Source organism: Perca fluviatilis, chromosome 1 (genome assembly GCF_010015445.1).
Source record: "Perca fluviatilis chromosome 1, GENO_Pfluv_1.0, whole genome shotgun sequence".
NCBI lineage: Eukaryota > Metazoa > Chordata > Actinopteri > Perciformes > Percidae > Perca > Perca fluviatilis.
In genome coordinates, this window is record NC_053112.1 from 40,371,179 (window position 1) to 40,377,178 (window position 6,000).

At 38.4% G+C, this 6,000-nt stretch overlaps 1 long non-coding RNA gene across 1 annotated transcript; it reads right to left on the bottom strand.

Annotated features, from left to right (window-relative positions):
* Positions 1 to 296: 296 nt before the first annotated feature.
* Positions 297 to 5,365, bottom strand: LOC120573049. Its single transcript, XR_005641636.1, has 3 exons — positions 5,245 to 5,365; positions 1,892 to 2,050; positions 297 to 676 (listed from the first exon to the last, which is right to left on the bottom strand). It is a non-coding gene; the product is annotated as an uncharacterized LOC120573049 (long non-coding RNA).
* Positions 5,366 to 6,000: the final 635 nt, after the last annotated feature.

Below are 6,000 nucleotides of genomic sequence, written 5' to 3' on the forward strand. Positions count from 1 at the left end.
AATGTCTCTGATTGGCCCAACTCGTTACCATAGAACCGTTTACCGTATCCACAAAACCGTGAACGGCTAGAGCGCGAGCCTCTACCATTGAACATCTATGATAGTTTCTCTACACAGTATTGTAACTTGTTTTCAAAATGTTTTTAGTAGCGCTGAATCAAATGTTTCATAATCACCAAAACTAGTAACTCATCTTGTAGCTGGTTGGCTCAGTTCCAGGGTTAAACCTATATATGACCAATTTTTGAAATGTCAATGAAACACTTCTGGAACCACCGTAAAAAAAAAGTGAAGTCCCTGTTGAGCTCCATGGAGTCACACACCATTATATAGCCAGTCACGATCCCAATACACTGCAAACAGGGAAACTGGCCAATACAATAATACAGCTCTATCAGCTGCAATAACTAAACTAAACAACACAAAATCGATCAGTATTTATCGGCATATATTGTTCATTGATAATTGACAAATGGTATCTGCACCTAAACAATACAATGCTATGAGAGAAGATCAAACAAAGTCCCACTTGAAGTCGTTGAGCTTCCTGATTAGGGTGCAGACATGCAGGTTCACTGTTGATGGTTTCTTCTGGACCATCTTTCCAGTTTTTCTGCTGGGTGCCTGTCCACTGTATGCCTTTGATCCTCTCTCAGGATTAATCCCCATGCAGATTCTAAATGACAATGTAACACAAATGCTATAGGTTATTGAAGAAACGGTTAATTTTGGAGAACATATAGTCTTTCAGTGTTAAAGGAGCTACACCTTAATTTGTGTTTTTCTTATACAAGTAGTATTCAGCTACTAAACAGGTTTAAAAAACAGTATAATATTTATACCAATGTATAAGTACACATTCCAAAGGAAATAAATACAGTTACCAATAATTAAGAAATCTCCATAAGTATGTCATTTCTGGAAAACATATTTTAAAGCCTAATACAATTATTAAGTAGACTTTTTTCCTCCTGCATTTGTGGAGAATATTTCATGAACATTAGAGCTGTGTTTTTACAGTATTATTTTAGAAAACTTGAATGAGAAAAAACATTCTATTATTTTGAAATGTCACAAAATGTAACAATGCTGCTTAATGGTAGGTAGTTACTAGAGATGCACCGATTACAACTTTCTAGGCCGATTCCGATTTTTCATTGAGTTTGATCTGCCGATACCAATTTTAGGCGATTCCGATAAAAACTAATTCTAACCACTTTAAAGCACCACAAATATTTTATTTTCTATCTTTTCTTTTATAGAACATGTTTTGAACAGATAATGGATCACTATAAAATAGAACTATATAATTACTCCTGGTGTGGGTAATCCACACACATCTAAAGTTAGTAAATGTTAGAACCGTACCCTTCTTTTCACATCCAATATTCAACTAAAAATATGTGATTTATTAGCAGGAAAAACAAGTAATGGCTATACAATAATATATAAATAACAAAGAGAGTGAGAGTGCATGTCGAGTCGGAGAATAGGACACGCCGCTTCAACACGCGACCGGGCCGATCCGTTACCGACAATCGCCCAATTCGGCAGGTCACCAAGCCGGTCAATCGGTGCATCTCTAGTACAGAGTGCGCTGCTACAGCGTGGGCGTGGCGATAGGTACTTACAGCCTATTGTGTGCTGCACATTGTACACCAAATGAGCTGTGCACAAGCAGACCTATAGTTTTGGTTTGGTTTCACCCGATCCAGATTTGGTGTCGCGAAATGACGTCAAACCCCTAAGTATTTTTATTATTTTTTTACATTTTAGTAAATGTATATGCTTGTAGTACATCAGCAGCTTTAGCTACTGAAATTCTAATCTCGGAGAACTTAATCAATAAAAAGTCAATCCAGGTGTGTATTATGTGTGGGAAATCTCCTACCTCTGAATGAACTCCAACGACCATGCAGCATAGTCCTGGTATTGCAGGTTAAAGTTGTAGAAAGTTGACATTAGACCAGCAAGCCCCAGCACAAAGGACACTCCCTCACTGACAACCTAGCCCTCCACGCTCACAAACCACCGCTGAGCAAAGCTGGACCTGAAAAAAATATGAATAGTTAATAGAAATGGCAACAATATGATTTCACTGTTCAAATTAATTTGATCTGAATTTATTTATATAGACACAATTTGATTGTATGTCTTCATATGTATGGCCAGGGGTTAAATTGTGATTTGTTATGTGAGGGTGCTCTCCCTAGGAGGGTCCGGGGGTATGCCGAGAAATTGAGTCTTACATGATATGTGCAAAACTGTAATGTTAAAGCCCATGTTGCAAGTTTAATTTTCCAACGAATTTGTGGTAATTGCTTGTTGGTAATAAACATTTAAACTGGTATTCATGTATTTGATGTTGTTAGGTATCACAAAACAGAATATAACACGAAAAAGTAGGTACTATTTTACAGCGGTTTGTCTTTCCCCCACAATGCATTGCATGACGTCACGTTGGGGAGACGATATGCGAAAGCCCCGTCTCGGTTCACTGTCCCGGTCATGGTTGCTGCCACTGATCTGACAAAATATGGCTTTTGGTCTCGACCGAGTCAATGTGTCTTTATTATGTGAATATTAAGTGAAAGGCAGCTTGGACGGGGATGCTATTCGGCTTTTCACAAGTTTAAACAGCTAGCTAACGATACGCCGACGTTTGCTAACGTTAGCGCAACAGCGTTAGCTTAGACTGCTAGTTAAATACCGTTATTACAATGCTGCCTAGACTGCGTCCACGTTGTCAACACAAGACATGTGGCGTTAGTGCTCCTTTTGTATCATACTTTTATTGAATGAAATATTAAGCTTCGCTCCTACGAAATAGGTGTTTTTTTTGTAACATTACACACAAAGCTAACTGGCTATAGTTAGCCTGTACGTATGCTAGCGGGATTAGCTAACGTTGCGTAGCCAGCCAGCAACTTCGGCAATCGGCAGTAGTTTCGGGGAGCTAACCGCGACAGTATGTTGCCCACAATCAACCTCTGCTGTTAAAAGCAGTCAATCTGCAGCGATGTTTGAAATGGAGACACATGGATGTGTTAGCTGTCGAGGTTAGCTCGCCGAAGCTGCTTGCTGGCTATGCAACGTTAGCTAATGTCCGCTAGCATACGTTCCGAGCTAACTATAGCCAGTTAGCTTTGGTAACTAACTAACTAACAAAAACCATCTCGTAGGGCCGAAGTTTAACGTTTCATTCAATAAAGTTATGGTACAAAAGGAGCACTAACGCTACAAGTCTTTATGTTGACAAGCGGACGCAGATATAGGAAACTCGAAGGCAGTCGTAAAATTTACCTAGCCGGCTAGGCTAATGCTGTTGCGCTAAACGTTAGCGGCGTGTAGCGTTAGCTAGCTGTCTAAACTTGTAAGAAGCTGAACAGCATCCCCGTCCAAGTAATAAATAAACACCAGGCAAATATGTTGTTACTGGAGCTAGTAGGCTACCATCAAAACGTGAGATATCTAATCATGATATCAATCATATCTATGTGTTTACAACCATCGGGGGGATTTCACAGGTGGGACTGGCAAGTTAGCACATAGCTAGCATGATGCCTTGTATTTTCTAGATCTAGATAAGTTTAGCGGTACTTATCTGAACTAACGACATGATCACTGTCACTAGATATAAATAAAACATTGACTTTCACTTGGTGCTATTCACGGACAGCAAAAAACCCTCTTCCTCATCCCAGTCAGTCCCCATAGTTACAGTACTAGGCTGATACACATCTCCCCAACGTGAGCGTCATCACGGTGCGAAAAAAAACACTAATACCAAAACGCCAAAAAACCTGACAAAAACTGGCCTTTAACACTATTTGGAGACATTTTTAACAATGATATACATATAGGAGTGCTATATGTACCTATTAATCAACAGTGGTGGTTAACTTGCAACATGGGCTTTAAGAGCCTATACTATACTCTGCATTGTTGTAGTATCAACAGGTATTAGGGCATTTAGCATTTACATTACTGTTAATCAGTCATCACTAATGATTACACACTGTATTACCTTGTTATGATATAAGAAGTGACCCATACAATGTGCCAAACATAATGTGCCACATGAAGAGACAGTAGCAACAGCTGAGAAAAAAGGAGAAGGCATTTTATCTGTTAATCCTACCAACGTAGACACGTTGGCGTTATGTAGTTGACCCGCAGTGGTGAATTGTCTGCAGTTCTGGGCAGCAATATCATGTTGTCAAAAGCATCACTTTCATCAAATTGTATGTGACATATTTAGATGGTATGTGCCGCGGCTGAGCCCGGATCCCCGCCCAATGTAACCCTGCCGTATGGCTATGGTAGAATTAGACTTTGGTGACTAGAAATATAAAACAAAATATTAGGCATTGTGGCTTTATCCAACAAATACAAAAAAAGAAGAAAAAAATGCCTGTTAACTAAAGTTAGTTTTAGATGGGAAAAGGAGCAAATATGAAGCCACTGAGTTTACAATAGAACAGTTTCAAATGTTCGTTAACAAAAAAAGTCCGCCAAATGTGTTTTTGAAAAAAAATTACAAATATGAAGCCACAAAATTGACAATAAAACCGTTTGAGAATAGATAACACATCAATATTATATCTTCGTTTGCACAAAAAAAGTCTGTAATCTAAAGTTATAGCTAGTTTTAGAAGTAAAACTAAGCAAATATGACTAAACAATGTTCATTAGCAAAAAAAGTCCGCCTAAAGTATAAAAAAATTACAAAGATGAAGCCACAAAATTGACAATGAAACCGTCCGAAAATAGATAGAGACACGTCAATATTATAACGTTCTCTTCTTTTGCACAAAAAGTCCGTTATCTAGCTAAAGTTATAGTTTTAGGAGTAAATATGAGAACACAAAAAAGTCTGTAAGGTTACAGTAACTTTAGTTTAAGAAGAAAAAAAAGAGATAATATGAGATTCAGCAGTGTTCAGGATTTTTTTGTTTTATTTTTAAAGATCACGCTCCAAAATGTCTGTACAGTCTAACGTTAGGCTCCTTGAGGAAATCTTCTAACGATAACTAATTGTGTTAGCTAGTGGTAACGTTAGTGACCGTGACCTGTCAGCTAACGTTAGCCAACATTAACTGATGCTTAACTTTACTAGCTAGCTAGCTTAACGTTAATGTTACTGAGTGATCTGCTGCCATATCTGACAACAAATAAATCGATAAAACTATCCTTAATAACATTTCAAGGCATGCAGGCAAATAAAAAGATTTTGAAACTTACATTAATGTTGAAAAATCGCGTCCTCTTGATGCAGCTGCTACTGTCCATGCGTTTTCCTTCAGAGACTGAATGATGATACGCATCACCGACCGAGTCCGAGCCAGTCACCGTGAGAAAAAGTTCTTCCCCCCCCCCTCCCACACCCATACACATACAAATAATAGACACACTCTTTGCTGTAAGATATAGTCCTGTTATACTAAATATTTTCTCACTAATTATTAGCTGCTAATCACACTTTTTTCCCTTAAAGCATAATTTGGAAAGAGTAGCAACAGTGGAATGTGCTGCATGTCTTAAAATAGACTGGTCAGAAAAATAAATATGTTCAAATTCAAAGTGTAATTCCCGCTTTTTCTTTATTTTTCCGCGAGAAGCTGCGCCGATTAACAGTAAATCCCTATAATCTGCAACATTCTGGTGATGGTGCTGTAATATCATTATTTTCTCCCAGAATGCATTGCCACTTACAGTATGATCCTGTATAACATTAAAACAGTAAGATACTGTGAGATTTTAGCTGTAAATTTACATCAAAGGGTTACAGTGTGGGTGTGTGTGTGTGGGTTGGGTGTGTGTGTGTGTGTGCGTGTATGTATGCGTGTGTGTGTGTGTGTGTGTATGTATGCGTGTGTGTGTGTGTGTGTGTGTGTGTGTGTGCATGCATGTATGTATGCATGTCTGTGTGTGGGAGAGAGTTTGTGTAAATCTGTAAACAAACAATGATTTTTAGTGGTGAAAAAAGCGCACCTTACT